Source organism: Boleophthalmus pectinirostris, unplaced genomic scaffold (genome assembly GCF_026225935.1).
Source record: "Boleophthalmus pectinirostris isolate CB_2022bp ecotype Guang Dong unplaced genomic scaffold, ASM2622593v1 HiC_scaffold_12, whole genome shotgun sequence".
NCBI lineage: Eukaryota > Metazoa > Chordata > Actinopteri > Gobiiformes > Gobiidae > Boleophthalmus > Boleophthalmus pectinirostris.
In genome coordinates, this window is record NW_026571018.1 from 5,508,936 (window position 1) to 5,520,163 (window position 11,228).

The window sequence follows — 11,228 nt, forward strand, 5'->3', positions numbered from 1 at the left end:
CTGTTTTCAAGTGGACCATGAGCCCGGAATAAAGATGATGATGATTGATTGATTGATTGCATTTAGATAACGCCTTTTAAGATACCCAAAGCACTTTACAGTTCATTATTCAGTCACTCCGCACTCATGATGATGATGAATCCTGTGTGTCTGATCCTATCTGTCTGATATCTGATCATGTGTGTGAACGTTTACAGCAGGGGTCATCAAACTAAGGCTCGCGGGCAGACTTTGGACCGCCACGCCCCTTGGACTGGCCCCCCAGCCCCTCTGCCCTGCACCACTTGAACTGGCCCTATAAGGCAATCCTCAAAAATTGACATGGCCTATTTTATTTTTTTTATTACTTTTTGGCAAATAAAAACATGTCTGCATCTTTGTCACAAATACGTTCTATGCTGGTTTATTTTTCAAGATAATAAAATATAAATATGTACTACTTACCTGGACTTGGAGGAGCTTGAAAAACAAACAAACACACACACACACACACACACACACACACACACACGCATCCAACATTGCATTAATATTATATATAGAGAGAGAAAAATAAGAAATTGTCTTGAATCATTTTTGTGAACTTATGAGCAGGAACCTCCACTGTGGAAATGAAAACAGATTTGACAGATTATTATTTTTATACAGGATACAGTCTATAAATGAAAAGCTACAGTATATTAAGTTTTCTTCTTCCCAACAAATTGTTTGTTGTTGTTATTTCTGTTATGATTGCACTAATGTCAAATGGATAATCCTCTGTTCCACTGTAAAAGAGTATAAATGGCTTACTTGCTCAAAATAAATACATAAAAAATAAATAAATAAATTAATTAATTAATAAATTAATTAATAATAATAATAATAATAATAATAATAATAATAATAATAATAATAATAATAACAAAAAATAATGACTTGCCATATTTGATTACTGTTAGGATAAAAACAAAAGACAAAATACAATATTAGAACAGGTTTAAAAAATATTCTTATTTCAAATTACAATTTAAACTATACACCATAAAACAGATGATCTGATATAATCCGTTGTACACAGCTCCCCTCTGGATTAATTACAAAAAATCCTGTTTGCAAAGACTGCAGGTGGACTACAATGACGAGGAGATGTTTGTTACTGCACGAGTGAACACTTTGCAAACTAAACTTAGAATTAAACGTACAGTTTTATCTGCAGACTGAACAAATCAGACAATGAAAATAAAAATGTCACTCACAAATGAGATTCAGTGCAGTAAGTTATCAGTCCAGTATATGGAGACACTGGTGTGGTTGTCTTTTAAAATCATAAATGTTTATTGTTTTGTATTTTCACTGTCCTTGTCTGTTTTCAAGTGGACCATGAGCCCGGAATAAAGATGATGATGATTGATTGATTGATTGCATTTAGATAACGCCTTTTAAGATACCCAAAGCACTTTACAGTTCATTATTCAGTCACTCCGCACTCATGATGATGATGAATCCTGTGTGTCTGATATCTGATCATGTGTGTTTACAGCAGGGGTCATCAAACTAAGGCTCGCGGGCAGACTTTGGACCGCCACGCCCCTTGGACTGGCCCCCCAGCCCCTCTGCCCTGCACCACTTGAACTGGCCCTATAAGGCAATCCTCAAAAGTTGACATGGCCTATTTTTTTTATTTTTTTTTATTACTTTTTGGCAAATAAAAACATGTCTGCATCTTGTATTTTGTAGATCTTTTTTAATAAAACAATGATATTTATATGAATTATTTATTTTTAAATAATTATATGACGTATTTGCATTTGCCGCTGAATTTTCGTCACGTGCACGAGCAGAGTTCTGTAGTGCAGTTAAATACAGAAAAACGTCTCGTGTTAAAGTACAAAAAGTTGACAGAGAGTGCAGTTTTCAAAGAACAGTGAACGATCAATTATTTTTTGTTCAATGTAAGGACCGTGCAGTTTGTCTGATACGTAAAGAATGTGTTGTTGTTTTTTTTTTTTGTATTTGTTGTGGTGTTGTGGGTGTTGCTTTATGTTTTTGTCTTTGTTTTATGCTGAATATTGTAATTGTTAAATGTTGATGTTTGTTTTATTTTTTAAATGTTATATTCTGTTGTCTTTAATAATAATAAAAAAAAAGAATGTGTGACGGTTTTCAAAGAATATAATCTGCATCGTCACGGTTTGTCTGTGGTTACGACTTTGACAAGTTCAAATCAAATAAAGCTTTTACTGATAATTGTAACGCTGATTTATTCTTAATTAAGACCAAGTTTTTTATGTTCGCAAGACAATTATCAAATCAGAACGCGGAATGAGCCTCACATGACGCTTTTATTTGAGTTTCCAGTTTCAAAATCCAGTCGGTTTAAACCTAAAATGTCTCTTTCCTAAACCCCAGCACATGCAGCCTGTCATAAGTCAGTGCTAGTGCAGCCTTTGCAGCTCAGAGAGTGAATTCTGGAGGTTCTGAGCTTTTACACGAAGCCTGTCCATAAACTGAGAATGAGAAAAACTTGTATGTGTTTTCTAGATCCAGGTTTAGACAGGTTTTTGTTGTATGTGGCGCCCTCAAGAGGCAACAAATGTGTACTGCAACTACTATTTTAAACTAAACTATAAACTAATTTTGTTATATGCATATATTATTAAACAACCATGCCAGAATTACACAATTGTCTCTCAACAAAACATGCAATGCAAATGTTTGTTTTAGCAGAAGTGCATGCGCTGAAATCTAAAAGCACGACTTTAACTTTCAGCAATTAAAATGAAAAAAATCATGACAGCTAAATTACAATCTCTCACCTTTTTTGGTTTCTGTTGATTGTCCTGATCCCATGATTTCTTTGGTGGCACCGTTTGAATCTGCAAACAGTAAAATTACATCAATAAAATATTCGAAACATAAGGATACGGATTAAAAAAATACAAATACTGTTGTGCAGGCTACCTGTGCTGCGTTGTGAATCTCGTATGAGTGAAGTCTGAACAGTGTAACCCCTTTTTATACGCCCCCTATAGTCTGAAAGCAAAAGTGAAAGTGCTCTGCTTCTTGTAAGTCATGTGTTTTCTGTTCGGGGGACAGTAATTCTGAAACTGAAAGTGTAACTGCCCAAGAGTTTGTTCTTAAAGTTAAGTGATAAAGTTATTCAAGAGTCATTCTTCAGTTCCTCTGCTTTACAAGTGGGCAACATGACATTAAATCTTAAAAAATACAAAGTTGTACTGGTAATGAAGTGTTGTTTTCTTGCATGCCTTCAGTAATAAAAAAAAAAAAAAAAACAAAAAAAACTCCTTGTGATCTACAGTTTTCTGTCCCCACCCTTACGGACGCAACTCAAAAGTAAAACTGTATCTTACAATATCTGATATGTCATGTATAATACTCCTGGGATTATCCGGCTTTATTATTACGCGTCAGTGGCACAAATTCACTTTCATAATCATTGTTTCTTGCAATATTTCTCTGTAACAATAGATCGTGTTTCAATGTTTGTTATTTTGTTATGTTTTTAAATGTACACCACCTAAAACATGCACAACAAATATATTGATTCTCCAGCTAGGTACTGACAAAGTCTACCTCAACAACGCAAATGTATCTACGAAGCCGGCAGTGTTTACCGTAAAGGGGCTGTACTTGATTTTTACTAACTTAAAAATGTGAAAAACAGAACTAGTTCATTTGAAACAGTTGCAGTGGTCCAACGATATTCCTCATTTACATTATGCATCGTGATTACTGTATTTTTCGAACTATAAGTCACACTTTTTTTCATGGTTTGGATGTTTCCTGCGACTTATACTCCGGTGCGACTCATATATTAAAATATTCACACTGAAGCCATGAGAGGCTCTAGTCTTGTGTGTGAGTATCTGCTGCTCCTGTTCCTCCTGTACCACTGTCACTTCACTCTACTGCACATGTCTCCTGCAGAAAGAGCCTCTGTTCTGTCTGTATCATATCAGTTGATCGCAACCATTACTTCTTCACCACTGAAAATTTTACATTTAAACAAATTTATAAAGACGACTGAGAAGACTGAACATAAGTGCCCCCAAAAAGGAAATCATATTTTGCAGATTACAAGCTGCAAGTAGCGAAATATTCATCTGAAAACGGTAATCGAGTAGCTGAAAGAAAGTTTGGAGTGAGCGAAAAACTTGTGACACCAGGAGGATGCACCGTGAAACTTTCCTGGAAGTCACTGGATGGATGGACAAAGCCTGAACTTCAGTGACACCGAAACCATCCTGTCAAGATTCAGAAAGACCCGAATAATTCTAACTGGAACTGATGCTGAGTCTGACGACAGCGACACAGAAGAGGAAGTGGCGCTCTGTTTACCTCCGGAGGTCACAGAGTTGCTCAAAGTGACACAGAGGATGAAGAATTCATTGGATTTAGTGATTTGGAGTGAGATGGAGAGTTTGGTAAACTTCAAGATGAAATGTTGGTTCCTGGTCTCTGATTTTATAAAATACATTTCCCCAGAAAAGTGTGACAACAAGCAGCCTGATCCTCAGACAATAAAATGCAGTTTAATGATTATCTGCAGGCAGAACACAGCGGACTTACTTTGACCCCAAGATTTGCTGATACAATAAATCTGGACATGGGCAAGACAATTTTGCTCATGTACAGGCTCTTTACTTTATTACATTTGACAACTTACTTCTATAAATGTTCACGCTAATAGAAAATATCAGTAGAAACAGCAAGAGGTAAATTGTCAATAGATTGTCAATCATTTTGTACTGAATTTTATTCTTCTAAACAACCAAATAAAATATCATTTTAAATAAAATATAATATTATACATTATATACACATATATTACATGTGTATTGACACAGTAGAGCAGGAAAACAATGCATTATCACCAAATTTAGTATCATTATATTTCTATATTTTTGCACACTCCTAATTGGAATAGATGATAAAATGGTCTACTTTCTAAATTTGTATATATTTTTATTTTAAGGAGCATCCATTTTGAAACAATTAACAGTTACCAGTCAAGTAGAAAGTGAAAGCTGAACAGTCTGTCCCCTCCTTTTGCAAGAGGTGGGGGCTAAGACTCATGAGTTTAAAAGCACCTTCTACTTTCTCTTTCACTCACTCTGCCTTCATCTCTCGCTCAGGACGGGCTGGTTTTCTCTTCTGGATCATGTCGTTCTTGAATATTTTTAAGAAATCAGGTATAGCACATGAAAGGAGAATTGTTTTTCAGATGTATTGTTTATCTGCATTCTTGATTGCTTGATTTATTCGTGAAAGTTCTTTCCATCCATTTGTGTGCTTGTGTTTTTGTTCATAGTGTGTTCTCCAACAGCACCCCCTAGTGATGACAGTCCTCCATGTCTTAATAGTTTAATAATAATAACTTGTTCACACAGATTCTTCTAAACATTCTGGAGAAAAATCATCAGATCTGAACGTAAGGCTGATCCCATTTAAACCTCTGCTGTGTGTTATACGCTTCATGCATTTTTCTGTGATCAACATTTCAGACAGATCTACTGTTTGAACCTCTGAGGAAAGAGAGCGACGACAAAGACTATCAAGGTACGTTTTCTCTGAAGTCTTACTTTGCTCCGTTATTGATTGTTGTTAGCTAGAGACGCTTCCACCGCTGACATGTTTAAAATAGTTTCCCACACATCCTCGTACTGGTATGAACATTATGTTCTGTTCATTTTTAACCTGGCTCCCGCCAGACTGATATATCGATATATGTGTAGCCCACTGAGCTCAGTTCTACTCATCAGTCTCTGGCTAAAGTGAGTTTTACTGTAAGCATCACTACATCTTACTCATCTATAAATGCACAAAGAGCTTCCCTCTGCACGTTTTTCATAAACGAAATTAAAAATAAACTTCCTTATAAATATGCTAAAGCACCTGGTCTCACCATGTCTGTTTTAGAGCAGGGGTGTCAAACTCAAATTCCTAGAGGCCAAAATTAAAAATTGTCACTAAGTCGTGGGCAAAACTAAATATTTATTGAAAAATTTCAACAACATCTGCATATTTTCTCTTTTTTTAAGATATGTAATATTAAATATTTCTTTAAAATAAATGTTTAATAATAGTTTTGCTGAAACACTGAATCCAGAACAAGAAAAATATAAAATAATAACATTTTAAATAAATAATGTCTCTATAGTCGATGTGCAGCTCTAATACATATCTGATATGATCTCGCAGGCCAAATTTAGCCCCCGGGCCTGAGTTTGACATGTTTGTTTTAGATTGTTTCTGCAAACACTTCAACTGGAGCTGAACAAGATGGATTTTCAAAAGTTTGAGAAGTCATAAAAATCTTTGATCTTGATTTTAATCGGACCGCAGAATAAAAACATTCATTTTGACGTCTGTAGTTAGTGCAGACAAATGGTTGTTGTTTGTAGGTTTGTTACATTTGGCGATGAGTTAAACTAATCAATATCTATGTTTATTATGTGGTAGTTAGCATGCATGCTAATTTCATCACTAACTGCTAACATAATCAAAACAGTTTTCCACATGGTCATGTTTTGTAGAGAGGCTCTGGTGTGACTCATGTGTATATTTTTTTTTTCAGCTGCTCTCAGTGTGATTCAGAGTGCTCCTGTTCATATCATACAGGCATTTATAAAAATCATTCGGACTTTGACAAATATTCAATTTCCAGGTAAGAAAGACTTTTGAAATGAATACCTTTATAGTGAAAATCAGAAGAAAAGTGTTGGGGAAACAGGTCAATCTTGTCCATTACCACATTCTCATCTCTGTTTTTATTTATTTATTTTTATTTTATTATTATTTTTTATTTTATTTTATGTTTTATTTATTTATTTTATTACATTATTATTATTATTATTTATTTATTATTATCTTTTTTTATGTTGCAACAAATTAAAATATAAGTTGTCAAATAGATCAAAATACATAGAGTTGGTATATAATAAAGTTGGTATAATAAATTTTAAAAAGTACTATAATTAAGATGCTAGCAGTGCACTTCCTGATTAAAAAGCTTTAGATTTAGATGCAGACACAACACAGCGGTCTCTGTACTGGACTAATTTTGCTCATAGATGGAAAAATGGTGCAGATACAGTCATTTTCATTTTCTTTTTTTGTTACTGAAGACATTGACATCACAGCTCAAGCACAACCTTCTGCTCCAGCGATGAAGCCGGTGAAGGTGTTCGTCCTCATCACTGGACAAACATACCAGGCTCACCGGCAGATCCTGGACCGGCTGGGGTCAAGGGTCACGCCTACACAGGACCTACAGCAGTGCGACGTCGTCTTACTTTTCTGTCCAATCCTGTCGCGGGTCCGGTCGGACGTGGAGGCGGCTCTCAGAAAGATTCCAGGTTTGTTTAGTTTTATTTATATATGACTTTTTCAGAAATCAATGTCATCACAAAAAAAAAGAACAAGTATTCAAAACCTGAAAAAGCTTTATCATTGATTGTGTTTACAGCACATCAGTATCCCGGTTATGATCGAGTTTTTTGAGTATCCGGGTTTCTTTATGGTGCATGTACACGCAATAAACCTGGTTTTAGTATCCCGGTGATGGCAGTATCCCGGTTATTAGAAACCAGGATACTGTAGCTGGTTTATTCCAATAGTAACTGGGGTACTGTGGCATGTAAACGCAGTATCCTGGTTACTGCAACATAAATTTGAGTGCACATTTCACCAAAAGACAAACACTTTCCAGTCTTTTCACCATAACAATAGCGACATAAATAAAGTGACAACATAAATAAAGTGACCAAACACGAGTGAAATGAGTGCACTAAACCTGCACACATACAGTGTACACTAGTATGACCTGCACACGTATGATCGCTGAGAAGTTAAACATGAAACATCTCCTATTTGATATACCCACAGACAGTGTTGGGGAGTAACAGATTACATGTACCAGAGTTATGTAATCAGAGTACAAATTATGAGTAACTGTATTCAGTTACAGTTACTGTTTCCATGAGTGGTAATTGGATTACAGTTACTTTGTTGAAATAAATGGATTACATGTTGGTATTTTTCTGTTTTCACATTTTGGGCTATATCCCTTTTTCTTCTTTTTTTTTTTGTAATTCCACTCATTGCTGGAAGCTAAAGGAGGTCTAAACTAGATCTAAACCAGGTCTAAACCAGGACTAAAACCAGGTCTAAACTAGATCTAAATTAGATCTAAAACAGGTCTAAAACTAGGACTAAATCAGGACTAAACCAGGACTAAAACTGAGTCTAAACTAGATCTAAACTAGATCTAAACCAGGTCTAAAACATGTCTAAAACCAGGACTAAACCGGGACTAAACCAGGACTAATCCAGGACTAAACCAGGACTAAAATTGGACTAAAACAGGATTTAACCGTGTCTCCTCATCTTCTATCTATAATATTTTTAATACGGTTAAGTAAAGTCTGGGCTTTTTATTGTCTTTTAGCAGACAAAACATCTTATGTGAAGAAATCTTAGTCTTTGCGTCTCTACAGCAAATCAGGTAATCCAAAATATTCAGATTATGTTACTCACTTTAAGTAATTTAATGGATTCAGTTACAAATTACATTTTGAGGTATGTAATCTGTAATCTGTAGGGGAATACATTTTAAAAGTAACCTTCCCAACACTGCCCACAGAACAGACTTACCATCGTCAGCACCTCCTCTGTCACAGAAAGAACACATATAATCCACTGAGTCGTGCCCTTTAGTCCGACAGAAGGTGAACTGCGTCAGTGGCACAAGAAGCGAGCTGTTTTTATCAGCGTTAACAGTTTATGATAATAGCTGGTTTTCACGTGACGTCACAGGGCTACGTTTGTCAGCACGCAAATTCAGATGGAGGGCAGGAAGTGAACCGACTGGAGGAAAATGCTGATGTGTTGTGTAGTTTACGGCTGTGCCAATCGTTCTAACCGAGAGAAGGAAAAGCGATTTTTTTAGAGTACCGAATATAGTCGTCCACAAAGGTCAGAAATGGGAAAAGCCGACAGAACAACGCCGTAAAAAGTGGATTACAAACCTGTTTGCGGTCAGGAGGAGCAGAATTCGTTAATGCTCGTGTCTGCAGTGACCACTTCGTCAAAGGTTTGTTACAAAGCTAAAAGGTTTTTTGTGGTTTACCTAAACATAAATGAATCATTAACGACTAACAGCTAATGACGTTTGTTGACATTAAATAGTTCAGATAGAGGTTAGTGCCTGATACACTGCAGTTTTTCCATAACGTCTATACACATAAAATAAGAGAAACACTCACCCAAAGACCAAAGACCACCCGAAGACCAAACGATAATCATCATTTATGCATTTTTGCACTGAGGTTGAGGACCCATCCACTGACAAAAAAAGTTATATTCCTCCAAACGTTTGTATGACTTCATCTGTTGTCTGGTGTAGAACGATGTCTGAAGAGCTAAATAGTTCGTGATCTCCTCTGCCTCGATTGTCGGCAAATCTTTTACTTCGGTTGAAAATTCTTTCATTTTCAATAAGATCAGGGTCACGTCCAATATATTTGTCGACTAACTGCTCGTACTTTTGTCTTGCTACTGGCTCTAAATCCTTACAATAAGAACTCTTCTCCATATCTGTGTTCTCCAGAGCCGTGTTTGTTTGTCGTGTTTGTCTTCACTTCCTGCCCTCCACCTGAAATTTGCACATCATCGTGATCACGTGACTGAAACCCTCCTATTAGCAATGCGGTCTTAAGTTTCGTTTCTGTAAAATAATCTACACTTTGGTTTTGATCTGCGTAGTGGATTGTGGGATACCTCATAGCTCTGTACCGCTGATTAGAACCTCCCGAGCTTCCTCTGCTAAAGGAGCTCATGGTTGTTTGTATTTTTACTGGTTTATTAAATTAACAAAATTTTTGTACTTGCGCATTTGTAAGATTATACCAAGAAACCGGGATACTCCATTTCATCATGGATACACGAATATGAGTGTCCCGGTTTCTCAGTACACATGTAACCGCAGTATCCCGAATACTGATATAACCGGGATATGGCTAATAACTGGGATACTAATGTGCATGTATACACACTCAGTGTTGTAAAATCCTCATCTGTGATTTTAAGACCATGCACTCTTGCTCGCTCTGGTTAAAAAACATCCTCAGAGAAACACTTTGTGCATTTGTGGACAAGTAAGATACCTGTGCTCTTCTCCCAACTGGATTTAAACAAAGGTTCTGCTGTTCAAATCCAAATCCATATTATTTCTGTAGCACATTTTACAAACAAAGCAGTTCCCAAAGTGCTGCAAAGGGATCATAAAATGAAGACAACAAAAAGATGTCAGTCCTAAAACAATAAAAAACTGTGAACTCAAAATAAAAGCAAAACCATAAAAAGCAGTAAAATAAATAAAATAAATAAAAGACACAGAGGACCACACAACTCACGAGGTGTTAAAAGACAGAGAATAAAAGTGGGTCTTAAGACGAGACTTAAAACTCTCCATTGTGGGGGCTGTTGGGACATGGGAGGCAGAGTGTTCCAGAGCTTCGGGCTGGTCACAGAGAAAGCCCGGTCCCACCTGGTTTTAAGTCTTATTTTAGGCACCACAAGCTGGAGCTGCATTAATTGCATGTATATGTGGAGGGCTATAAGTCACACTTTTTGGGGAAATGTATTTTATGAAATCAGAGACCAGGAACCGTCATTTCATCTTGAAAGGCAAATTATAGTAATAACAATAGAACAGAGACCAACAGACTGAACAGGCGTTAATATGTTAACGTAAAAATTAACAGTTATTCAGATAAATTTTAGCATAAACAACAGAACATAGAGTAAGAATCCCTCAGTCGTCCAGTAGAATCCATGAGGAGAAATTTCAGTTTGTCGACTGGACAAAAGTTAGTTTGGTTGAAGATGTTTCGCAGCTCATCCAAGCTGCTTCTTCAGTTCTTGTCAGACGCTGGTGGACACTTCCTTATATCTGCAGGGAGGAGCTAACTAACTACTGTGAAAGTAACACACCTACTTGTTTAACAGTTTCTGTTTTGTTAGTTCGGCCTGTTGACCTGTACAGGCTGTGGGGTCTAATTTCATAACAATTCATCCATAATGGAGCTCCACACCTCTGGACCTGACCTCGCTACACCTGTTTTCTTTTTATTGTAATTTAGGTTTGAGGATGGAATGTAAATAGGAGACAGATGGTGTCTGGGCCTCATTTCTGTTTAGAGGAGGATTCTTTTCTTAACAAA